Genomic DNA, 14,573 nt, shown 5'->3' with positions numbered 1-14,573 from the left:
AGAACTGGGAATATATTTCCATGCAAGTATTGTAGAGAAAAGATACAAAATTTTATCTCATCCTACTCTCCTCTCTGTCCTTCCTTTCTTCTTTGTTGAATTGGCTTGCTAAGGGAAAATATCATTCTATTACAGCCTAGCCTGGTCTCTAACTTGTGGCAATTCTTCATCTTTAGCATCCTCTGTGTGGGGGTTGCAGTTGTGAGCTACTTTATTCAAAGTATTTCAAATAGTAAACACACATACACACTCATTCACACTCAGAGCAAATACATTTCACCTTATAATATATATGTATATTTGTATATTTTTTCGTATATTTTTGAAGAATAGTTATAAATATTATTAACCATAACTGATCTTGATGTTCAGAATCATCATATGTCTCTTTATTGTGTCTAACTTTTATGTAGGTTTTCTACTCGTTGATTTATTTGATCACATAAAAATCAATATTAAATTTATCAATATCTCATTTTATTATTTTATATAAAATTAAACATACCATATTACTATTGTTGATTTTAGTATATTAATGATTATGACAATCTAACATTTGCATGAATACACCTCTTAATCCACACATCATTCCTAATAATATTGTACTCCATTTTGAGTTACCTACTCCAAAGCTATAGCCTTGAACTTTGAAGTAATGAACAGTTATTTTTATCTTTGAGAGATGGTATGCAATACACTAACTTTTTGTGTTGTGCATTTGGTTAGAATTCTGAGACATAGCTTAGTAATACTATAAATAACGAAGATTTTGACGTACGTCTAGTCGTAGAGAAAACTAACTGGTGTTTGTCTTAGGAGTTCTGTCTTAAGAATAGATTGGTCTTTCACCAGGCTTGGTGAGTGTTATCAGTACCTTCCCAGACTCTTCTAGATGACCTTGCATCTCTCCACTCTGTAGTGTAATAAAGTATATGGGTAACTTTCCCCATGGGCAACATGTTTTTTTTTAATTTGTTGGAGAACTACTGCCTATTAAATATCGATCTTCCTTCTAACAATGAATAAATGTTATCGATTCATTTTGTAGCTATGTTAATGATAAAATCTCTTTTGAAAAATTATGAATGAAAAATTATGCCACCTGCTCCACACAAGCGCATTCTCCTGTTGAACATAGTTCCTGTTCCCACAGTTGTCTTGTAATTACTCTGTCCCGACTTTCCTCCTTTGCACGAGTCATCTCATTTTTATCCTTTTGTTCCCCACTTCAATATTTTTGTGTATCCCCTTGTCTATTCATAACCCACACAGTTTAGGACAGATTACACCCTTTTAACATTAATTCGTTTAATTTTCCTGAAGTTTTGACTTCAGAGAATTTATATATAAAATACTATCAAATGGGTATCAATGAAAACCACAGCTTTGGAATCAACAACTCTTCTTGAAAGGCAAACAGATGCCTCAAACAGAGTATTGTGATTTAGGTAGAAAATGTTCCCCATACCCCATCTGATTCAAGCTTTCCTGTTGTGTGCATTTATCATTTCTTCAGCCCTGCATTACCCTAGTCAGGTTTCCTGAACCACATCTTACAATTTGTGCCATGTGCTTCCTTCCCAAAAATCTTTGTATTCGTCTCTGTCCTCTGTCCTCTGTCCTTTGAAAGGTCCATGCCCTTCTAGATGCTCCTGGCACAGTATCAGGCTTCCTGTTACTAGGGTATTTTAGTGCAATAAATTGGCCTCTGCTTCCTTTCAGTGGCACACTGAGCTACACTGAAAACTTTTCTCAGCCCTCACTGACTTGTTTGACATCACATAACGAGTCAGTGAGGTCAGAGACCAAGAACCTCCTTCATGGACGACCTCATCATTTATATCTTTCTGTTAAATCAAGTCCACAATAATTAAAAAAGATGAGTTAGACTAGTGAACTGCAAGTACTGAGGGGCAAATTTTAGACTTCCTATTAATTTTAATTCCTTAATTACCTGTATTTGTACCTTATCCAAAATTTATAAAGGGAGGTTATTAATCATACTGCCTTATAAGAAAATACATGCTTAGTGTTTCCAATTTCATGAAAGTTTTTACAGATGAGGTGAAACTCCTGTTATCAGATTAGATCTAAGTAAAAGAAAATCTAAATATTTGTGGGAGGAGAATGTCAAATGCCTTTAATTAAAATTAATAAATGGTTTGTTTTGAAGACTTAATCCTTCCTTTATCAGCCCAGATAAACAGTGTTTGTAGTGACTTGAAGAGTGTGTTCTGCAAGGCTGAAAACAGATTTATTGAGGAGTGTGTTAGGGAAGTTCCGGTTTAATTTCTTATAGTTTTCAGAGGGAGATATGTGGACCCGGAAGGTTAAATATCATATTCATCTTTTTCAGTCCTAAATAAATGGGGTTGAGACTCCTCTGTAACTGCTATGAGATTTATGTCACTTTTCTGTGTTCCCATTGCTGGTGTCGTGGGAGGTTTTTCCGTCTTCTTCACCATACACTGTGTTTCTGATTTAATTAGGTATACAAATCTGAAAAGGTTTTAATTTTTTCTAAAGAAACAGTTTTAAGGTCTTAATGGAGACATCCAAGTTGAATTGCCAAAGCGTAACCCGAACTGTCCTATACTGTGGGACATACAATCTCACTAGCTTCAAGTAATTACTGTTCTCAAACAAAAATACACCATTTTTCAGGTGAAAACATTTTTGTAACACCTGTGTGAGATGCTTGTGTATCTCTTGCAGAAATTACCTTTTTAAAAAAATATTCTGTTTCATTAGTCAATTCAGGGCAAATGATTTATAGAACTCCAGGAAAATATTTGCTCTCAGGTGTGTGGAATCTGAACAAGGACATGTGGTTTGTGCTTATCAGATTTTCTGGGACTTTCCCCTTTCTAATCCAACTGGAACTGGAAGGGAAATATTTGCACTACAAGGATAAGAGAGAACCATTTGATGGGTAAAATGAATAAAAGATTTCTGTGGGTGTAGAGAATGGAGAATTTGCTAAAAATAGTAAAATGAAAATGATAAAATTTTGCAAGATATAAAGTCTACCTCCAAATGTGACCAGTTTCTCTCTCTCTCTCTCTCTCTCTCTCTCTCTCTCTCTCTCTCTCTCTCCCTCTCTCTCTGCCCCCTCTCTCTTTGTATCTATCTACCTATCTATCTATCTATCTATCTATCTATCTATCTATCTATCTATCTATCTATCTATCTATCTATGTTTAATATACTCTACATGATTAAAGAATATATCATTTTAGTACATTAAAATACACAATCTAAGAACAAGGCATCTGTGTTTCTATTATTATGTCAGAATAAAAAAAACAAGGTAAATTGTAAACAAATGTTCATATCTACATACTTCCCAGGAGTGTTTGGAAGTCCAAGGGCACCTGAACTTTACTGAGACCTATTTCCTAGATTCTAACTCGTCAGTCTTCATGTGGCAAGGAATCCTTAAAGAGACTAAGAAGTTGGGGGCCAAAGAACCTTTGAATTGGAGAAATTAGTTTTCTTTATTTGTTTGTTTGGTTTGTTGGTTGCTGTTGTTATTTTGAGTCTTTGTTTATTTGGTTTTATTTGCTTGGTTTTAGTTTTGGTTTTTATTTTTTTATGTTTTTTGAAACAGGGTTACTTTGTATAACCTTTGCTGTCCTGAAACTTAGTCTGTAGGCTGGCCTCAAACCCACAGAGATCTCAGTCTTCCAAGTGCTGGATTAAAGACATGTGCCACTGCTTCCAGGCTAGAATTCCCTTTTAGGACAATGCTATTTCCAGGATAAGTGGCCCTTAACTGCATTAATAACATTAATTGTTTCTTAAAAGTGCAACCCTCATCATTAAATGCCCCACTTCCTAAAACTACTGTTTAAAAGTTAGGAGTGGGCATTCACACTAGGACCACATCTAGTGTGAAAACACAAGCAGAGACTGTGAAATACATGAGAAGAACACACCATCCTGGATGATGCTACTTCAACTGGAACCACTTGAGAAAAGATATTAATGTTGGAAGGTATTTCATACATGCTGAATGAAGGCAGATGATCATAGACTCCTTGTTTGGAATCAAGTGGCCAGAGGCATCTGAATTCCAAAAGGTGCTGTTCTCAGCATGACCACATGACTATATATTAAGGAGAATATGCATGAAAATGAATTTAAATTTACCAGAACATAAAGAATAGGGCAAAGAAAACAGACATTGAAACTTACAAAGAAAAAAAAAAAACTACCAGTGATTTTAGATAGAAAGTACCTACATTTAAACAAACAAACCCACTGGAAATACAGAAATGCTGTTAGAGCTGTGAATGTAAAAACTTCCAGACCTTTTTTGCTTTCTATGTAAAATCTTGTGTAACCAATCTAATGTGAACCAAGCTAAAATACTCTCAGTGACTGTGTTCTAAGTTATGAGGGCAAAAAGGACAAGAAAATGGAAGAACTATAGAAAACCACAGAAGACATCAAAGTTCAGTGTGCATTTCAAAATAAGAGAAAATCAAGTTCAAAAACTGGCAAAGGACAGAAGGGAACTAAGTACATCTAATCAGAAGACAGAGACATGAAGTAATTGCATCCCAAATATACCAAATAACTCTGGAAATAAATGAAGCCCAAAGGAAAGACGTACAATTTCTTCAGGGTAATTAAATAATCAAAAGAAGGAAATTTTTATATGAAAGTGATTACCTAACCTGCATGTGAGTAATCTCTCATACTTGACCTCAGATAAAAACCCAAGCAAAGATACTAGGTATTTTACACTTTCATATTCATTGTGAACATGTGTGGGCTCCATGGAATACTTGCGTGAGTACTTTCTATGATTGTCTCTTTCTATCATGTAGGTTGCAGGGATCGGACTCAGATGGGCAGCTTTAGCAGCTAAGCCATCATTTTGACCCTGAAGTTGAAAATCTACATCTCAGAATGACAGTTTATCAGAAATATCTAATGTTTCAAAGTAAAAAAGAATTTATTAAAAGCTCTATGTACAACAAAATAATAAAAAGAATGATTTTTATAATTTTATTCTTTTAAAATCAATGTTTGCTGAATTTGGCATGTGTTACCTCTACTTCATGAAGAATACTAGGAATATAAAATTAATAAATGGTTCCTTAAAGATCTAAACTCTTAAATTTGGTGTACAAGTTGATTCCCCTTTGACCATGATTTGGGTGAAAGTATCTCTGTCTTTCATTTTCTTCTTTTAATAAACAAAGCAATATCATCTTATTAGTCTCAAATTCTAGTCAGTTCACTCATTCAGTAAAACCTATAGATAGAGTCTCCCTTTGGCAAGTGTTGCTCTATCAGGAAGAAAGTTGCAATCTTTCATTTTTCTCTCACTTATGAAAATACAATTTAATATTTAAATTAATGATTAGAAACTATGCGATGAAATAATTATGTTTTTCAAAAATAATTATGTTTTGCAATCCATGCAAGACACATAAGGCAGACTTGTAATGGAAGATGAAGTTGCTTCTGTTGGGAATACTTCATAGTATCAAGCAGAGTGAAAGTTTTTACTTCAGAGATTTCAGTTTCAACCTAGTCTCAATGCATGCTAAATATAAGTAAGGAATCACTTGTTTTAATATCACATTTTCATATTGAAATGTGCTGTAATAATAATTTACTTTTTGGGTTTACTATGGAGATTAGCAGGAAATAGCTTCAAGATATAATGATTTCGGACTGCATCATTGCTCAAAATGCCCATTCCCCACTCATGTGGCATGAAATGCCTTCAACATCCATGGTGAAAGTTTTAAGAATATCTACAAGCTGCCAAGCCAGGGTTCTGCGTTTCACTGGCCCTCACAGCCACATTATGCTCCAGATATCTTTCTTCCAGGGTCATAGTGTCTCCCAATTAATATCATCTTCCCAATTCTTCCTGAAAATCAATGAAAATCCAGGGTATCAAGTAATTCCTTAATTATTAATATCCTAACCAATGAGTCTGTCTTGTTGATGTTCCCTTTGTGAACGTTTTATCCCTTTTGTTGTGTTTTCTCTTATTGTTACAGTATCTTGTTACAGTATCTATTGTACAGTATTGTTACAATATCTATCACCGGTATAACATATAATGATGTTTGATTCAAACCTTTTTCAAGTAAACAAACTTGCTATGAATTGATTTATTTCAGCAAAGTCTCAAGCAGCGTGTCTTCTTGCAAAATACATTAGAGAATTAAATAAAAATACAAATAGAGGTATAAGCTAATAGCTAGAAGTGTGTAAATGTTTATGCATGCGTGCTTGCATGCATGCGTGTGTGCGTGCATGCATTCACACTCTGGGACTATGAAAGACCATGTATTCATAGAATGAACTGAGCTTTGATTAAGGTAATTATATTCCTCAGCAAAAATTTAGTGTGACTTCTTTCCTTTCTTGTCAAACATGGCAAGCACTGATTCCTTGAGTTAAAAGTAGATAAGAGTTGCTTGTTTTTGTCCCTACTATTACAGCAATATGGAAGTGAAATGAAACTTTCCTAGAGATCACAGTTTAGAATAGATCCCAGAATCGAGGAATATAAGTGAGAAGGCTTTCTTAAGTGCATACTAGCAGGACCTGCAAAGGAAATATTCACACACAGAGAAACAGAAATACACACAAACACACACGCTGATATGAATACACAGACATGCACACACAGACACACACAAATACATACATGGGCACATGGTGACGGGAACACTCACACATGTCTGGGAACATAAATATCTACACACAGAGATTAATAGAAATCAAGAAACTAGAGATGAAAAAGAAAAGACAGATCAGGAAGCAAGTGGCAGGAGCAGGGGCAGGGAGAAAATGTGGTAGTTTATTCTTCTTACAAGTCCAATTCTAAATTCCCATATGTTTCCATCATATTAAAAGAACTTTATGATAGCCAGGTAGTAGTGACATATATACCTTTAATCCCAGCACTCAGGAGGCAGAGGCACGTGGATCTCGATGAGTTCAAGGCCGAACTGCTTGCTCTACAGAGCAAGTTCCTGGACAGGCTGCAAAGCTACACAGAGAAACTCTGCCTCAAATCAAACAAAAAAAAACCCAAAAAACAGAGAGAGAGGATTCTGTTCTACCTGGTCCCAGAGCCATTCAGTCCCAAAGAAACATACAGAGGCTTAGATTAATTATAGGCTATCTGGCCTATTAGCTTAGGCTTATTATTCACTAGCTCTTTCTTACAAATTAACCCACAATTCTTATTTATATTTAGCCATGTGACTTGATACCTTTCTTCAGTGCAACATTTTCATCTTGATTCCTCTGCACCTTGGTGGTGACTGCAGACTGAGCCTTTCCTCCTCCCATAATTCTCCTGGTCTGACTGGCCTGTCTATACTTCCTGTCTGGCTACTGGCCAATCTGAATTTTATTAAACCAACACAAGTGACAAATCTTTACTGAGTATAAGAGCATTATCACATAGCAAAAACAAAACAAAACAAAACAAAAAAAAACCAAAAATGTTCTGATAGGAAACTGATATTATACAATAAATTTATTTTATCTATCATTAAAAATTATTCATTCCTCTATAGTTAAGTACTATCATAAAGAAAGAATGTTTCATTTTACATTGCTTTTTAAATCCATAAGAGGAAAATCATAAGATCTTTAGTTTCACTTACTGATATAGGAGCAAACTATTGTGATCCCAACACCTTTAGGTTACATGGGAATCAGTTCACAGCAGTATTTTTTTTAAAGTAATTTTATTAAATTATAAAAGTTTTCATTTCCGCCCCACCTCCCAACACCCTCCCACTCCCCCCACTCCCCCTCCTCCTCCCTCTTCGTCCCTAAGGGCAGACAGGGTTTCCTGCCCTGTGGGAAGTTCAAGCTCCTCCCCGTCCCTCCAGGTCCAGGAAGGTGAGAATCCAAACAGACTGGATCCCCAAAATCCAGTATATGCAGAGGAAACAAGTCCCAGAGTCATTGTCAATGGCTTTTCAGAAAGACTCCGGGCTAGCCACATTCAGAGAATCCGGCCACATTCAGAGAATCTGGTTGGATCACGTGCTCGTTCAGTCCCAGTCCAACTGGCGTTGGTAAGCTCTCATTAGATCCGTCCCCTTGTATCAGTGGGTGATAGCATCCCTCGCAGTCCTTATTTCTTTTTTCATTTTCTTCGTCCTTCTGCTCCTCATTTGGACCTTGGGGGGCTCAGTCCGGTGCTCCAGTGTGGGTCTCCGTCAGTTCACAGCAGTATTAGTCAGGAACTGAACTATGTTCCCTACTCTTTAAAGATATTTTTCATTGCTACTTTAAATGATAATTGGTGTTGGATTTTATTTTGCTGTTTTTCTGAAGGATCTGTTTATATCAAATGTTTGATTTCAGTTTTCTTATTCTTTTTATTAATTCTTTGACAATTTAATACCATTGAACATTATATACCTGTGCCTCCAACTCCTCCACAATCTCTTCTCTACTGTCATCTCTTCTAACCAAATGTTGAGATTTTTTTTACCTATGGAGTTCAGTTTGCTGAGCAATTCTGGGAGTGTGTGTGTGTGTGTGTGTGTGTGTGTGTGTGTGCGCGTGCGCGCGCGCACGTGTGTACTAATGTTCTTATAGCTTTTGCAAGTCTTATGCATGCTGTCATAATCACTTTAAGTTCAAATGTGCTATTGCTCCATTGTTTTGGAAAAACTGTTTCCTTGCTGTTATTGAACACTTCTGACTCCTCAGACTACAACTTGATTTTCTAATTTTGCTCTGTTTTGATGTTCTAGGAAAGATACAATGCCTTAAACTTTTTATTTTTATTGCAAATATCATTTTATTAAGTTAGTTGTGGGCAATGCATTTGCTGCAGTGAATAAATTATTTCATTACATTTCTTAAGTAGTAATTCAGGAATGAATAAATTAATATGCCATTGTATTGTAATAAAATAAAGACAGCATACCTAATTTTTATTCACTTTATCAGAGGTCAGACTATTTGCATCAGTTTGAAATTTCAGAAGCTCTTTCTTAAATGGTTCGAAAATTTAGTTATCTGAAATTTTTAGTTGCAAGGGCATGCAAAGAGCATTTTATCTGACTAGTCACTACTTGGGCCAGCTAATGTATCTGTTATTGAGGTGAAATAATTGGATGTGTTCTGTGGAAGAATTTCTTTTTTATCCATGTGTCTTCCCATGCATGTGTGGAAACTTGCCAGGCTGAGCTCTCCTCATTCTGTGCTACACCTGAGTTCATGTTGAGGTTGAGGCTTCAGCATTTTCATTCACTCATAATGGTGACAAAGTTGAGAGTATATATATATATATATATATATATATATATATATATATATATGCATCTATATATAAATATATATGTGTGTATATGTGTATATATATATGTGTGTGTGCACATATATGCAAGTGCAGGGAGCTTCAGATAACTCTACATCTGCATGTGGCATAGAAGGCTAGACTCCCTAAAATTATCACATGCACTAGTAACATATCCTCATTAAATGAAAATAACTCTCCTTAATTAAATGAAAAACATGAACTAAATCAAAATCCAAGGATGACTTGGGGGTCTCATCATATGGTGTCATACAGTTTGCATTGTTGATCCTGACAAAGAGAGATGAAAAATGAACACTAACATTTCAGTTTCAACAATGAGAACTCACAATATACTTTATGAAAAAAAGCCATAATTTTACAAAAAAACAAAATAAACAAAAAACAAACAAAAGCACAGTTTACAAATCTAGTGGAGTCAAATGAATATACAAAAGTGAAATTAACAAATGAGTAACAGAAGTTTTCAGTAAAGAGAAAAGCTTCGATTATTTCCAAAAATATCTTATTCATAATATGAAAAATGTGTATTAAATTTCATAGGAAAGTTGCAAAAATGAAAATAAACAAGGACTGTATTGTGTTGGTAAGGCAGTCCCACACATTACTGGCAGACATGTAAACTCTCTTATCAATAAACATTTAAGTTGATATTTTCATATAGAACCAACATAAAATTTACAAATATACATATATGTATGAGTGCACACACTGTGTGTATGTATGTATATATGCACATATGCATGCATGCATGTAGGTATGTAATTGGTAACTCTAAACTTTTGATATATATCTATATAAAAACATAGTGTATCACATATATACCATGAGTTTAGATTTACTTCTTTTTGTTCATATACCCCTGTCTTGGTATTTTCCATAATTATTTGCTGAATAATTACAAACAATGTAATTCATGGCAATAGTTTAAAGCAGTGGTGAGCTGGAAAGCATCTACATGGCTATCATTTCCAAATGGTTATTTATATCTCGATACATTCAATACAACCGTGCCCAACCTCAAGGAAGGATCAGATTGCACTGGATGGTTTTAAGGAGAGTCACTTTCATGATCTATTAGATGTGAAAGAACTAAGTGGAGAATAAAATCTCCTACACACAATTCTGTAGGGGGAAAGGTGAATAAAGAGTCATTCATGTGTATAGACATGCATACACACACGTGTGTGCGCACAAACAGATGTAGAACTGGGTTCTCATTTTGGAAATACACAAAATATCTAGAAAATTAAGTATAAAAGTACAGTTGATGTATCAGGTAAGCAGTTTGCATCTATTACCAAGGTGAATGCTGTGAGGAAATTGTGCCCATCAGTCCTATAACAGCAGAATGGATTTAAGCTCTTGAAGAAAACACCCGTGTTTACACCTCTACATCTAACTCTGGAACTTCTGAAAGGTTACTGCTTCGTATAGCTGTATCTTAATCATTCTTAGATGCCTGTCATGCATTTCATGATATGCACATTTGAGAATGAGGGCCTGAATTTGCATATGCAAATCTCCGCAGGAAAACCACCACCCTATGGTGTTTCTTTTGAAGTTGCCCAGTACTCTTCACAGAAGATATTTTATAATGATGACAATCTGGATTATAATAATTTCCTTGTTATCTTACAGACTTAAGAATGATCTTTTCAAAATTTTATAATAGCCCAATTCCATCGTTATAAATGTTATCTTCTGAATGTGTCAAACACAGCAATGGAAGTAAAATCTTAATAAGTATGATCTATTTCTGGTTGTGAAATTTCCCTCCTGCATATCTGTTGATCATTTTTAAAAAACATAATAGATACAATAAACTCATTATATTGGTATAATAAAGCTACAGAGATTGTTTAACATACTAAAATATAAATTTTTTATTCAAACATCATTTACTTCCTATTAAGAAGTTACAGCTGTAGAGACTGGATGATTGGCTCTGAAGTTAAGAATACTTGCTACTCTGATGGGGTATCGAGGTTCAATTTCCTGTGCCCACTTCAAGTGACCCAGAACCACGTCTCTCTGTCTCTGTCTCTGTCTTTCTCTCTCTCTGTCTTTCTCTCTCTCTTAATGATCTGATGAATTCTGCTTTTTGAGTGTAGTTCACACAAACTACTGCAGCCTCACATGTATACATAAAAATAAAACTAATAAAATTTTTAAAGGAACTCTTATCTTTAAACAGAACTATCTCCTTTTGATCTGTTTATTCAGGCTTTTATTAGATGAACTCTTTGTGAAGTTAAAGCAACACTGGAGTGTCTCTTCTGTAATAAGTTACAGAAAAATTTGAGAGATAGTAAGTTCTTTTCAAAGATTCAAGGTTGATTGAGTGTTCTAAACTTAACTAGAGTTTACAGAATAAATCTGTGATACATTGACAAAAAAATTATAAAGGTTTTAATGTCTTAATCTCTGTATTTGTAAAATGTTCACAACAACACTACATTGGCATAGTGTTGAAAGAAAAATAATTGGTAGTTATCTTAATTGTTCTAAAATTTTATTAAATAGTGATTAATATCCAATATTTCTGTCAATCTCTTATTAGAAAATGATTAATAATTTTGTCATAGCTATTAATTACAATTACTTATATTCCATTAATAGTGGATTCTGACTTTATAACTTTCCGGACCTCTGAATTTTGATAGAGAACAAGATGAAAAATAGATTGATAAATGTTAATGACATATACTGTATGCTTAGTGTTAAACTCCATGACCATAAAGCAAGTTGGGAAGGAGAGGGTTTATTTGACTTATATTTCCATATTGCTGTACATCATCAAAAGAAATCATGACAGGAACTCAAGCAGGATAAGAATCTGGAGTCAGGAACTGATGCAGAAGCAGTGGAAGGATGCTTCTTATTTGCTTTCTCTTCATGGCTTCTGCAGTCTGCTTTCTTATAGAGCTCAGGACCATCAGCCCTGGAATGGTGCAGTTGAAGGCCACTTGTTTGTTTCCTGGCCATCCAGACTCTAGAAATAATCACATGGAAACTATAGTATTTAAATCACTGATAGCCCATTAGTTCTAGGTTCTTATACGCTAACTTTTACATCTTAACTTAACCCGTTTCTATTAATTTGTGTATCGCCACGTGGCTGTGGCTTATTGGCAAGTGTCTAGGAAATGAATAAGCCGCCTCCTATCACGACAGAATGGCTCCTCCCACAATGGCTGGGCTACTCTCATGAATCACTTATTAAGAAAATGTTTTACAGTTTAATCTTATGAATGCAATTTCTCAATTGAGGCTCCCTCCTTTCAGATAACTCATTTGTGTGTCAAGTTGACATAAGACTAGTCAGCTCAACTGAACCCTTGTCAACTTGACACAGCACTATTATACCACAACTTTTTTTTCCTAATTCATCAAAAATATCTCACATTAAAAACATAAATAACTTTAAAAGTCCTACAGATTTGAACACATAAAAATTTTAGTCTCTCTAAGATATCCAATTTCTAAAAATCTAAAACTTTTCTGCTGTGGGATCCTATGAAAATCAAAATTAAATTAAATAACTTCTTACATCAAGAATAAGGGCATCGTCATAATCAAACCAAAACAAAGCCAAACATCAACTGTGAAAATGCAATATTCGATATCAAAGATACATTCACTATCTTTCTGGTTTCCTCCCAGTATCTTGGATCATTTCTTCTGCCTTGACCTTGGCAGCACAAACAGCTTGTCTTCTAGGCTCCGGCTGGCTCCAGCCCACTGACCCTGCTGTCCTTGGTGGTTGTTCCATTGTACTGGTATCCCTAAAACTGCTGGGGTCCTCTGTTGTAACTGGTGTGAGCTTTCACCAATAGCCTCTCATAGGCTCTCTTCATGGTGCCAAGCACTAACAGCTAATGAAGTTGTATTTTTACCAATAGCCTTTCATGGCCTTTCGTAGTGTCAAACCCCAGTTACTCTCCATAATCCCTTTATCTTTTCAAAACCTGTACCACCTGGTGACCCTTACTTTACCAAGTTTGACCACCAGCATGAGGTATAACCTTGGACATCTCTAGAACAAGTCTTCTTAGTACTGACTCTCAGGAAACACATGGCAGAAGATTTCACCTCAAAGATACTGGTCCCTTCTTAATCGCCTTTAAATTCTTTGCTCTAGCCAACCAGCATCGAGTAGCCAAACAAAGCAAAAGTTTTGTTTTAGTAGTTCTGGTATCTTGTTAAACACAGCTAATTCTACCACTAAAACTAACCAGAAGGACAGAATTTCAAATCAAAATAACAAGCACTTCTAACAGAGTCTTTAAACTTCCCTCTGAAATTTCACAAGCCAAGCCTCCATCTTCTGCATTTCTTTGAACGTTCTTATCTGCCAAGTTTTATAGAACATCCCACTGAGCTTTCAACACTAGCCCAAAGTTCCAAATTCCTCCCACAATCTTCTCAAAAACATGGTCAGGTCTGTCACAGCAATATCTAACAAAATTAGTACCTACTTGTCTAGTTATGGTTTCTATTGTCACTAGGCACCATGATCAAAACAGATGTTGTGGAAGGGGTTTACTTTACTTAAACTTCCATATAGCTGTTCATCATCAAAAAATAATGACAAGAACTCAAACATGGCAGAAACCTTAAGGCAGGAACTGATTCAGAGGTCATGGAGAGATGATGCTTACTGACTTGTTCCCCTTGTCCTGCTAAATCTGCTTTCCTAGAGAACCCAGGAATATCAGCCCAGGGAAGACAGCACCCACAATGGGCTCAGATGAAGATGGACACTAAAAAGAAATCCCACACTAGCTCAGAATTGAGTATAATAAAGCATTATTTATTTAGGGGTAGACTTACAGATCACAGTCCCTCTGCACGAATAGGGAGCATAAACTAAATCCAGCAGCCAGAAGAGAGAGGGAGCACATGCTTTACTGCGGCATTTATAGTATAAGAGATCATATCCAAGTGGGCTGGTATCTTAAAGGCTATTGGCTAAAGGAGCTACCACAGCACTGAGCCATCCCCAACAATTACTAATTAAGAAAATACTTTACAGCTGGATCTTATTGAAGTATTTTCTTGGTTGAAGTTCTTTTAGATAGATCATTTGTGTGTCAAATTGACATAGAGTAGTCAGCACACTGAGTAAACTGATACAGTATACTTTTTTAAATGTTTATTTTAATTGTGCTTAAATATGTGTATGCATTTGTGTGAGTTTATGCTATGTGAGTGTAGGTGTCAGGTGTTTCTTGACAGGTGA

This window comes from Myodes glareolus, chromosome 23, assembly GCF_982192425.1.
Source record: "Myodes glareolus chromosome 23, mMyoGla1.1, whole genome shotgun sequence".
NCBI classification, from domain to species: Eukaryota; Metazoa; Chordata; class Mammalia; order Rodentia; family Cricetidae; genus Myodes; species Myodes glareolus.
This window is presented reverse-complemented; position numbering follows the sequence as displayed.